This window comes from Fukomys damarensis, unplaced genomic scaffold, assembly GCF_012274545.1.
Source record: "Fukomys damarensis isolate Sample0158 unplaced genomic scaffold, DMR_v1.0_HiC HiC_scaffold_4, whole genome shotgun sequence".
In the NCBI taxonomy this organism is placed as follows: Eukaryota; Metazoa; Chordata; class Mammalia; order Rodentia; family Bathyergidae; genus Fukomys; species Fukomys damarensis.
The window spans coordinates 11,230,847-11,244,283 of record NW_022900916.1 but is presented as its reverse complement, the minus strand read 5'-3'; the positions used below and the strand labels follow the sequence as shown (position 1 = coordinate 11,244,283).

Genomic DNA, 13,437 nt, shown 5'->3' with positions numbered 1-13,437 from the left:
GAGAGAATAGATTCATTCATAGGAAAATGGATACATATTGAAGATATACTCCTAAGTGAAATAAATAAGTCACACATGTGTAAATACCAAATAGTTTCCCTGGTGTGAATATTCTGCAACAATGCATAAGATTCTAATAAGATTACTGACATTTAGAAATTTGAAGAAAGGAGCTAAAGGTGTAGGGAAGGTGTGATGTGAAGGGGAAGAACAAAAGGGAAAAGAAAAAAATGTGAGAGAATGAAAAGATGAAAATAAAGTGTTTGTAGATGGGGAGGGGAGGAGGGGGTGAAGGGAGGGCAGAGATAAGGGGAAAAAATGAGAATCAAGACTTGCCATGTAAAGGTACATGATCCCAACAATGAATGTAACTGTACTGTATCCCTAAAATGTACCAATAAACTCAATAAAATTAAAAAAAAAAACAAAAAACAAATATCTTTACTATGTGCTGTATCACATTTCTAATACCTTTAGTACTTTTGAATTTTAAAAAACGTCAGTCCTGTATGGATGAAATTAGTTTAAATCATAACAAGTGATTTGTACAAATGTTTTTATGTACTGATTTCATTTTTCTGCTACATTCTCAATCTCTCAATCTAAAATTAATCAAGATTTATAACATCAAAATAATATTTCACAGGTGCATTTGTCCTTAATAGGTGCACATTAAAACATATAACACTTTCCTACATCTGAAAAAGTTCCTTTGTGGTTTTATAAAATCATACCATGATTATTATTTTAAAAGCCGTGAAATCTTTATGTGGTATCAGTACACTTGAAACATGAGGAGGCAGACACAAAATGTTATCCCTGCAGGCAGGTAGCTGCTGGGCAGGTTAGATGGAACAATAGCTGCTTGTTCTATACACTAACCAGCATGTGTGATCTGAGATACACTCTTGACGTTATCAGTAAGCGCTTCAAATAACCATTTCTAGATGGATGAATCCTAGCTCTGCTCCCTCTTCATCTAAAGTAGGAAAGCTCTTTCTACAATGCTCTCTGAAATGCCTCCAAAATTCAGAGCTCGATTCCGTGTTGAAAAGTGTGCTGTGATTTGTTCTAAGAGTTGTTATGTGTTATTTATATTTTAAGAATATGACTAATAATCACTATGTTTGACCAAAAAGAGTCCATTCCAGGAATATAGGAAATATATTAATACAACTTATATTACTATTTTAAAAGAGAAGCCGGGCATGGTGGCACACGCCTGTAATTCCAGCACTTGGTAGGCTGAGGCAGGAGGATTGCTGTGAGTTCGAGACCAGCCTGGGCTGCCTAGTGAGTTCCAGGTCAGTCTCAATTACATAGTGAGACCCTGTCTCAAAAAAACAAAAGCAAAAACGAAAACTATTTTAAAAGACAAAAACCAAATGATTATATGGATGCTATCAAGATTCTGACAAATCCTATTTTAATTAAAAAAAAAATCCTAGTAGTATTAGTAATGCTACTAGAAAATATGTAGCACAGTTTTGCTATTTTTAGAAAGTGTTAAGTATTTTACATTCATTATCTCTCAATTAAAAACATCCCATGAGTTAGGTACTTTTACCATTACATTTTACCAATAGAAAAATGAAGTTCAAATCATAATCAAGCAACCAATGAGTAGAAAGGGCCTAGATTCAAATCTACTGCTTTGTAACCTCAGAGATCAAACACTTTACTCAGTAAGGAAAAAAGAAATCAAACAGATAGTTCATAAAATAATAATAAAAATGGTCAACAATGATAAAAAGAGGCTAAGTTATACCCATAAATGCCAAATGAAACACAACTGACCTATAAAATTGAGAAACATGTTAAAATTCTTTAATACTGAATGCTTTAACACTGTATTAAGATGGAAATATGAATTAGCATGTAGTTTTACAGGGCAATTTGACAATGTCTAACAAATTTCATATGGTTTTACATTTGATAAGCAATGCCACTTCTAAAAATATACTCTATAGATGTACTTACACAATTATCCAAAAATATAATGTGCTTAAACTCTCTTGTACAAATTTTAAAACATTTCTAGAATATAGAACACTGTTCAGTTATTAAGAAGGGGTGGTGGTGGATTTATATGTAAAGATATGGAAAATACTATTAATATATAGCTGAATGAAAGAGAAAATATGCAAAGTTGGATATAATTTTAATTCCAACTAAATATGTATATGAATATAATTAATTCCAGCTAAATATGAATATAAAAACATCCAAGAAAGTACACATGAAACTGGTAGCCGTGGTTATTTCTAGGACCAGAACTGGGAACTACGGAAAAGACAGACACTGCTTTTCATTTTATACCCTTATGTACTACTTGATTTTTAACCAAAAACGTGTATTGATGGTATACTTAAAAATTTTAGCAATATAAAAGATAAATGCACATAATGATCACAGCTATAAAAAACATATATAACAATTCACAAGGATTCATTCCATTTTGTAAAAACGTTGATAGTTGAACTTTATGATAAGAAATATTATCTCATTAAAAACGCCAAAAAAAAGTTTATCTCACCTTATTGCAGATATGGAAGCTGGAAATAATTTCCAATTCACATGGTGAAAACAAACACAGCCACCACCTCTCACCTCTCCACTCCACTAAGACCACCTCCCCCAGCCTCAGACACACTGCAGCCGCCCTTCACTGGAGAACACCTACCAGACCTCTTTCACACACGGCAGAGGCCTGGGTTACACACACATACACACACGTGCACGTGCAACTAGATCTTTTTACAGAACCCACAACTGCAAAGGAACATAGTAGTTAATAATTATGATGCTGGAAATCAAATAGACACAACTGACTCGACTCCTGGCATCGTATTTGAGTGGACATATATAATTAATCTTCTGTTTGAAGTACAGACGTTTGAAAAGTATAACGATGGCAGTCATTAAAATATAAATTAAATCAACTTTTTCTGATATTAGGATTTCAGAAGAGAAACAATGAGAAATAATAAACTTGAATAAATGGCAAACAAATTATTTTGAGAAACGTAGTTAAATCCATGGACAAACACTATTACTGTTTTCAGTATTTCTAGAAATGTATCCACTAATTTGGATAGCAACACAGTATTTTCAAATTTCTAACTGTACATCGAAAAGTTAGTATCTAAAGTTAGGCAAAAACTAATCTGAATCACACTGACTGCTAAAAGCATCAAAATATAAATTATTTTGTAATTTGGGGCATAGAAAATATGAATGATAAGGCAATTAGCATATAAGGCCCACCTATAATCTTGTTACTAAACAGTAACGATAATTTAAATGTTTCACCTGTAAAACTGAAAAACAAGGCTAACAGTAGAAAACTGCAAAATTCAGGATAATAATTATAATGGAGAAAACGTGGTTTAAACATTTTTTAAAAACTAGTTTTGACTCAATACTGAAGAATAAACTAAGAATCTCAAAAGTAAGAGGAGCACCAATCTGGGCATGTTAAACTCTTATGCCTCAGTTTCTCCATCTGTAAAATGGAGATAAGAAATCCTCCTACAGATACTGTGGCAGTGATTCTCTGTCTGCACCTGACTTGTGTGCGTTTTAATATCACCACAACCCTACCTTCACAAGATAGGCACTAAGGTTAGTCACAAAATAACTAATCCTTATTCAAACTTTTGGACCACTTGGTTAGAGAATTTTATTCTTTGACCAAAGGGGCAGGAGAAAAAAAGACTCTGGGGGGTTATAAATTCATCATGAAAAACATCTGGGGCTCACAGGCCACTTTCAAAACTGGTAACAATCTCTGCTCAGAATCTCTGTCATGGACAAGATACACTTGGTGACTCTTACAGCCACACTCTCCATCCAAGAGCTACACCACGAGCATTAAAGATCCCTTCCACAAGAAATTCATTTAATTGTGTAATAGGCCATCAGTATTTTAGTCAATAATATATAATTCCAGATTATAAACTTTCTCATTCTGATTCCAAACACAGCCTTCAAAGATACGAAGTGTACTTAAAATACATTAAATTGATCCCCTCCAATAAACGTGCTGAATTAAAAAAAAAAGCAATGTTGTTAAAGGATCACAAAATCTGAATAAAGTGAAAATAATAAGCAGAAAAGCAATACGAAAGAACCTCTTTTTTTCTTTTTGGTACCAGGTATTGAACTCAGGACCTTGCACTTGCAAGGCAGATGGCGGAACCACTGAGCTAAATCCCCAGCTAGAAAGGCAATTTGAAAGGAGCGGCTTACTTTTAGGAAGCCAGAGAGTAGATGCGGGTTTGCAGATTGCTACTCAGCAACCTGTTGAAGCTCAGCACAGCATCTGGGGGAAGCTGCTCAGATAAGGCCAGATGGGGCCGGGGATTTGGTACCAGATCCCTGGTACCAAAAAACAACAAAACAAAAACAAAAAGGCCAGACAGCACAAATGCCCATGTGCTTGCTGTGCGTGCCCCGTTACTCTGGGTTATGATGGCTACATCTAAATCAGTGTTTAAAGGGCACTGCAACTTGGAGTTGTTTTAAAATATTTAAGAAGGTCAGTTCCACCTCTTTTGATTAAAGTCAGTAAGATACTCATAACTGCTCAAGATAGGATGAATGGCGTAATTATTGAGCTGGCCAGTCTCTCAAATGAAAAGCTACTTCTTTTCTGTCATTCTGAAAATAATATACCATTAATTTATAGTTTAATTTTTTGGTCAGTCTTATTACACTGTCTACTGTAAAACAACAACAACCAAAATCAACACTATCTGGGTTTTTACTAACTCCTGACTGAAGGGAGGAAGAAATAAAAATAGTAGTGGAGGAGCAGTGGTGGGAAGAGAAAAACCCAATTCTTACTGGTAAGGGAAAGAGAAGCCTTGAATATATATGTTGTTTTTCAGTTAAAACATTACTTTTGAAGCTCTCAGCAAACCTGATCGAATGATTATCTAGGCAAACCTGATCGAATGATTATCTAGCATAAATACACTGTTTCCTCTCAGACACTCTAGACAGGTGATGGAATCAGTCCCAGTTATCAGTACCAAAGAAGCCGCTTAAGAAGTGCAGTAGGGTTGCTACATTTAAACATTATGTTTAAAGTAACAGATTCAATTTTAAAAGCTAGATCAATTTCTTCTCAAAATAACAATGTATAAATCCTTCTGTCAATCTAGGGGAGGCAATATGCTTTTTTGTCCTAAAAAGCTAAGGTTACATTTAAGAGAAATCGCCATTGCTTCCTACAGATGCCAGGTTCAATCAATACAAAGGTGGAGTAAGGCAGTTAGTGGAAGAGATAAACAAAATTACTCACTTTGGCCAATTAAAATTGAATGTGGTAAATTACATAGGAGAGACTGATACTATGGCATTCTATTAGGTTATAATTTGATAAGCTGAGCCTAATATTAATATTTGCTTTAGCATCACTGTGTCAGGTATTAACACTAGAAGCTCTCTTCTAGCACTCTCTTCGTGAACAACCCAGTTTTACAGAAGCGGGTATAAGTAACGTGCCCAAGTCACACAAGCTAGTAAACAATGGACCTAAGATCACAAACCGTGTCTGTCTTCCTGGGATCCAGCCTGGGGCCAAACACATGTAGACCATTACTGAATAAACAAATAAATGAAAATAATGACTGCAAATCTGACCTCTTCACTTCTACACGTACTCCTTTGTGTATTTAAGGTTAGAACCAGAAGGTTAAAGTGCTCTCTTGAAAAACTCATAGAGTTAGCTTTAAGGAAAGTTACACAAGCATCTACTGTGAATATACCTAACCCTCATCACTCCATCTATGTCCTCTTTGCCATTGCCTTGGCCGTCCACGATGAAGACCCTCCTAACAACCACCTTTTTGCCAATTTCATCTTCCCACTCCTTAAGCTTTCCTGTTAGACTACAAGGAATGGCTTGACTATATAGGACTGGGATTTTGTATTTTACAAAAGTACTGGTCTGCAATGGATTGGGAAAACAAAAGCAAAAAACTGGTCCTTTGCACAGAGTCTGAGATAGTGACCTGAAGTCTGATAATTAAAGAATGGCTACACTAAGTCCTAATGTCCATTCTATCTATTCGTATCTATTTTATAAATCTACCTGAGGCCACAACTTCCTCCCAGAGGCAGTAACAAAATGTACAGGGCCCCTGTGGTGCATGTACGGAATCTCAGGCCATCTCCCAAACCCTCTGGTGTACACAGGCGTGACAATGGAGTGATCGCCATCCCACCTGCCCCGCCTGAAATGGTGGCCATGCTATCTTACTAGTATCGTCCTTTTTCCCTACCCTAGAGCCCCAGAGAGAACTCCAGGGAAAAGCAACTAAGTTAAAGAGATAGTCTAATTTCTTCTTTGCCTCAATAAGGTTTCTTAGCATCCCTAGGACTAACAAAAAGGAACCTGAGATTTAATACCGTCAGGATTCCTCGCCTCCCCACAGCATGCTGACGATGATGAACATGGCCTGCTGGAGACACACCAGCAAGTCAGGGTGCAGAGTACAGGCAAGTGACTACAGATGACATCAAGTGGCACCTGCTCTGCTCAATGGTTTTATTAGTAACTAATCGCAGGAGAAGACCCAATTAAATGTCTGCCTGGGCAGAGAGATAACGGATGCATGAGATGGCTGGGTCCCCTGAGGAAGAAGCCCGGACAATTGCCCTGACCCGTCCCCTGGCAGCTGTAAGAAGCTCTCTGGTCAGGTATCACCATAAATCCTCTCTTCTTATTTCTCATGTGCAGCTCTGCATTCACACTGTTGCCTCAGCGGAACAGTCTGACTGGATTTCAGCCTTACTCTGGGTGTCATCTTTCCATCTAACTCCCAGGTCGAGCTGTGCAGCCCACAAGTCACTTCTGACCTATCTGGACATGCAGCCCAGGATCAGAGAAGTCCGACTATCCAGATGTACCCGGACAGCAGACTGGTACTACAAAGCCAAACAGGACAGAATAGGGTTATGTGTGTTTCACTAGCTATTACTTACTTACTACAATAATCTTCTGAGAAAGATATCATCTTCACTTCATACCTGAAGAAACTGAGCCTTAGAAAGGTTACTAAGAACATAGCCACACCTTTCATAAGTGGATATGTAGGCAGCAGAGCTAGCATTCCAACCACTGTCTATATCAATTCAAAGGCTATATGGCTTCCCTAGGTGAGGCAGACACTACCACCATGAAGTGATGATGAATTAAAGGCAGAAATAACGTCCCTGCTATAGATGATCACGGGCATCCACTCACCATATGCTACAAAGTGCTAGATGGCAGAGGCAAAAAGGCAGGCAGCATACTGTGAAAATGGACTTTATAAAATGGCTACTGAATAAAAATAGCTAGCTGTCAGTGGTAAAGCAGAAATATTCTTTCCTCCTATTTTCCCAGTAAAATGCATGTCATAAGCTCAAAGACCAGCTCAAATGGCACCCTTCCTGTGAGCCACACCTCCCCTGGAAGAACTATGCTTTTCCCTTTTCACTTTGTGGATATTATGGTATTTATCACCATATGAGTCATGGCCAACATCCACGGTGGACTGAGAACTTCCTAAGGGCTGAATCTTATTCTTTCTGCATCCCCAGCACTACACCTGGCACATAAGAGAGTCTCAGTAAAGGACTGCTGAGTGGGTCAGTAAGTCAATTAGTGAAAGTCATATTTTCCCAACATTCTTTATCAAGTATTGGTGATTACTAAGCTCCAAATGTCACACCAAGTGAAGCTGATTTTAAAAATGAAAATACAAATGTTAACTGTAGTCATTCCAGCAAACTAGTCTGACCAACATGAAAATGACCTCTGGGGAAAAACAGTAATTTGAGGGTTAAAGCTCTTATCATCAATAATATTAAAGCAGATGCAATGAACTCCAAGGCTACAAAATATTTCCAAAACAAAATAAAAGGAAGCATATGTTCCCTGAATCAAGGAAGCGTACGTTCCCTGAATCAGATTCAACACAAGACTTGAACTTCTGCTTTTCACTTCTTTCTGTGGGACTAGTCATTTTCTGTTTTGGGTGATTTCGGTGAGAGTTTTAATGTCATTTTACAGTTAGTAGGTAAGATTTTCACTTCTGAATTTTGTTAAGTGTTTGTTTAAAGAATGTTAAACATATGTTTAAAAGGAATATGTTAAAATATGTTTAAGGAATGTTTAAAATTTAAGGCTGGTAGTACAACAGTGAAGAGTGGGTTAATTATCTCCATGAGAAAAGAAAATTAAAATTCACAAATTAGAGTTCCATTTTCACTTCTATTATAGGAAATAATCACTACAGCAAGTAATACTCAATAGTAGTCCCTGAAAACAACAGTAAACACCAATGCGAAGATCTCATGGGTAACAGTGTTGGCTCACTGATCAGAGAGCAGCTGTGCCATGTGAGAATTCCTAGCAGGCGACGTGGGGAGCTGTTTCATTGTTAAGAGATAACCTTCAAAACTCTGAAAAGCAAATGTCAAAAATTTCAGGAGTCAGTTTATGAAAGACAAGAAAAACTGAGTTACAACGATCAAAAGCAATACAAGTCCAAAGATGAGTTTCCTATAAAAAGAGGCGGGGTGGGGAAGAGAACATATCAGGACAACAGATAAAATGTGACTCTAGATCACGTACCAGACTGTGCTGTTCCATGGTTAAAGGTCATGAGTGCTGTATTATGATCTTGTTCTTAAAAGATACACACTCGAGTATTAAGATTCCTAAAAAGTTCAGTATAAAAATAAAAGAATGTATATATATGTGTAAAGCATGCAAATGTGATAAGATGTTAACAACTGGGAATCTAGATAAAGGTGGTCACAGAGCTATTCCCTAAACTCTTCTCTACACATAAATTTTTACAAAATGAAATATTTAATAAAAAAATGTGGAGACCTGCTTCATGATCCAAGGTACTGCCTCGAAATTGACTGGACATCTCCCCCTACTCCTAGCTCAAAGACAAAACCACAGAAGAAAGCCATGATAATCGTTTGTAAAAACCTGTAATGTGCAAATAATAAAAGAGATGCCTTAACAAATAACATCAGAAAGTGTTCTGACTCTCTTAAGTATATTCCCGGACAGGCTAAGACACAGACCCAAGGGTTTTATTTTGTTTTAAACCATGTACAAGAGAAGAGGGATGAGAACTAACACTTCTGAGAGACTAGACACTCTGATGTGGAACTTTACTGAAACTATTTAACTTGACCCTGTTAAGATCTGAAACTGAAAAAAATATTTTTAATACAATACAGTAAATAGCTTTATATACATGTATTCTCCATATTTCTTTTTCTTTTTTGGTACCTGGGATCAAACTCAGGACCTTGCGCTTGTGATGCAGGCAGCAGAACCACTGAGCTAAATGCCTGGCCCTATTCTCCATATTTCTAACGAAGAGATTATGAAGGCTTGAAATTGTTTTTTAAAAAACAGAAGCAATATTACTTTCTTTTTAAACAATGGTGCTATAGGGTACTGTTTAAAAATAAAGTATGAAGCACTGTCAGGAAGACACCAAAGATGTACCACAGCCAGATTTCTGAAGATACCTAACAGTTATTCTTCATGTTTTATAGACCCCTATATATAAAGTAGGGCCCTGCTACTCCATACCACTCTTCACTCATTTCCATTCATCACTCCAGCATAGCCCTTTCACCTGGTAAAAAGTAGAAAACTAGCTTATGAAACCCAGAGACCTCTGCAGACTCTTAAGATTCTAGGGATTCTGCTTGGAAATACTGGAGCCTTTTACTTATGGAAATAATAACTGACAAGTGTATAGGGAGGCACACTAAAAACACATAAAGAAGGAGAATTTAGGATAAATACTGCTTTTTGTGGAAAACTGATCCTAAATAATGTATCTGTTAAATACTCTCTTATCACAAACTTTCATCTTTATGAACTAACTACAAGAAAAGAACAGGTATTAAAAGGGAAAATGTTTTATTTATTCAGGCTTGAAAATTTTATTTTTAACAGATATAGTATGACTATCAAAAGCCAAAAACTTAAGATTTAAGAAACTCCAAATATGAAAAAAATATTACAACATATTAATTTTTCAATCAAGAGTGATTAGCACGTAGCATCACACTTATTGCTGTAATATATAACAATATATTTGTGTGATATACATACAAAGTGTGATCAAAACATGGTGAATGTTTCAGCTTTTAAAAATTTTATTGAAGTACACATTGCCATGAATCTCCCTCAAAATTCTCTTCCTCACTTCAAACACACTTATCCACTGTTCTTGCCACTTTCTGAAGCAGTTCTAGAAGTCCTCTCTCATCCATGTCTTAGTGACACTTTTGTGACTGCCTCAATGTCCTGAATTGATTTAAAATGCTGACCTTTCATGGTTATTTTGACTTTGGGGAAGAGCCAGAAGTGACAGTGTCAGATCCAATGGATAAGGTGGACAAGGACACATCATAATATTTTCACGAGCCTGCCTTTCTCTTGAATGGTGCTTGGCAGCAGCGTTCACCTTTTCTGGGTCACACCTTATAAGGATACTACAAAGGACTTCCAGAGCTGCTCAAAAAGTAGTAAGAACAATAGGGTAATTGCATTTGAAATGACAGGGAGAATTATGAGGGAGATTAACGGCAATGTGTCTTTTACTGTAATAAATTGTATTTGAACACACCAAATTTTATTAGCCTATTTCTACCTGGGCTATAATATTAAAAATCCTGTAAGACTAAATTTTTAAAAATTTTCAGCAGTTATTGGTATAAATATAGCACTTATTTTTGGAATTATTACTTAAAAATAAATGAGTAAGCAAACTCATACGGAGAATTTTGCTTGGTTGTATCTGACTTATTTTCTTCCCCCAAGTTCTAGTTTATACTAAAACTTTAAGTTTAATTCTGAAAAGAAAGTATTTCTAAAATGAAAGTATCAGAAATGGTACCTTAAATATTTTTTAGTTACTATGTACAAGCTTCTATATTTTGAGCAGACAACAAATTTTATATTCAGGAAATGTTACTTTTACTACTAATCCTCCTTTTTAGCCACTAAAATTGAGAGTTGTAGAATTTCCTCTCCAGGATGTCTTAAGACTGTTTCTATATCTTTCTTTACCAAAAAATTTGGATAAACTTTTAGAAGAAGTAAAATAAGAAAAACAAAAATAAATTATAAACACGTAGATGATTAAACATACTCCATTTCTTTTTTTTAATTACACCACTGTTATTTTCATCTAAGGCACTAAGTATCAGCCCAAAAGACTGAAAATATATATAAAACACTTAGCAACATGCCCAGCCCATCAAAGGCACTTTATAAATTAAGGTTGCTTTTCCTTCCAATAATCACTCCCATAACAGTTTCTGGCATGTTATATTATTGGAAGGCCAACTTTACCCCTCTACAGCTTACGGTTCTATATGACACAACTCCTGAACTTGATCATTACCTTATATATACCAAATTGATTCTTGCTGTTTTCACAATTTTCTAATTGCTATTCTGGAAATAAATGAAACATCTGATTTATGTATTTATTTACTTACTTACTTATTTCAGGCCTCCCATCCTCTCTGCATTACCAGCCAAATCTTTCTGAGATATACTGGACACACACATGCACGCACGCGCGCGCGCACACACACACACACACGGGGAGGGGATGCAAAGTAATAGTGCTTCAAAACTAACATATATACTGGAGTTGCCAATCTGTCAACTAATGATAAATATACTGTACAACAATACTCATGGAATTTACATATAAAGATCACAAGTTGTACAGTATGAGGTGGAAAAGGAGATTATTTATTCCAAAACTCTTAGCTATGTCTCTATTGAACCATTTTCACATCATGAAGACAAGAAACACAATACTCCATTTTCTGTCCTTGTTTTCATCACTGGTCATAAAGGCCATACCTAAAGCTCTGGTTTTGATAAATTTGGTGCTTTACTGATATAAACATAACCTCATTGCAGAACAGGCAATCTACATTTTGCTCTCATCATTTAAAATAAATATGTTTTGAGATTACAAAAAGCTAAAGATGGTAAAGTCTTATCATCCCCAAATAGCACATTTTCCTAATTTCTGTCATTATAGAACTGGTCACTGTATAACAAGTGTAAATTATGCTACTAACTGCTGACAAATTTTTTAAAATTTCACCTTAAAATATAGGCTAGTATTATAGCACAGGTGGAAATAAGGTAATTTTAAATTGAAATAAATTAGTCTTTTATCTAAATTCCAAAGATGTTTATCTTGGGGTTTTCAACAAAATCAATCTATTTAGGGTAATTGTCTCAAGCCAAAGGTAGTCACACTTCATTTGTCTTCTATCTTCAGAGCAGAAGGTATTCTACAAGGGTGAGCTTTCCAAATGACAAAGTGTCCATTTCAATGCACGCTCCAACAATTTAGGATAGAAATGCTCTTAACTGTACCCCATACTTCCCTGCCAGTTCAGACACTACAGTACTTTGAATGTAATGAAGCATTTGTTACAGAGCTCTCCCCTGACTGTACACCGGTTTGCTGAGGACAAGGACAATTTGCTCCTATGCAGGTGGCTTGACAATGGTAAGTTCTTAAATCTTCACTTTCAGTTTTCCTGCCCCTAATGAAAAACTCTACCATCATTATTTCTAGGTTTCCTTCAGTCATCTGATAAATCACTGCTTCTAAACTGGCCAGTAAATCAGACAACTGTGCAAGTAGTAATTTTACCAAAAGTATAAACAACACATTGAAGTGAGAGTCTCTAATTAAAAAGGCACTCTGCTTAGGCTACACTGTGACGGAAATTCAGCCACTCAGAAGGCATTTTCACCTGTTTCCTAATTCATGATTATATCAGATCCCTGTGTCCAGGAAAACAATGAACAAGTTATCACTCTCAGCAATAAATCCCTTTGTACTTTCTCGTCCAGTAATACTGCCAATTTTTAAACCTTACCAAGTTCACCAATACTAAGCAAAACAGTAACAGTCAGACTTACCCGACGCACGCCTTGTGAATCTGTTTATTGCGGGAGCTAAAAGAAAAAAGAATAATAATATAATTAGTAAAAAATTTAATTTTTCCAAAATCCTGAAAAGGCTCAAATTAGTAAGAAATCCCATAGTTCAAACACAGAAAAATACAAATGAATTAATAATACAAAGGGGAAAAATATACAAAAGTAAATATTTAAATTCACTAATGAAAATATAAATTAAAATCACTATTTCACCTATTAGTTTCTGCCAAAACACTTGAAATAAAAATCCTTTGTTAGAAATACTGAAACTGCTTAACTGTGTAAATAAAATCTATATAATGGGACAGTGTAAATCTATATAATCCCTTCAGAAAACAAGTTGACAATTATACCTAGTTGGATATAAGAGGTCTGTGTCCTTTAAATGAGTAATTGGCCTTTCAAAGATTCATCCC

The 13,437-nt window shown here is 35.8% G+C and overlaps 1 protein-coding gene across 1 annotated transcript in view; it reads right to left on the bottom strand.

Annotated features, from left to right (window-relative positions):
* Positions 1–13,032, bottom strand: part of Prkar2b (protein kinase cAMP-dependent type II regulatory subunit beta) — a 62,889-nt gene extending 49,857 nt beyond the window's left edge. The window contains exon 1 of the mRNA XM_033756765.1: positions 13,001–13,032. The gene's annotated coding sequence lies outside the window, so the exon portion shown is untranslated. The remainder of the gene's footprint in view (positions 1–13,000) is intronic.
* Positions 13,033–13,437: the final 405 nt, after the last annotated feature.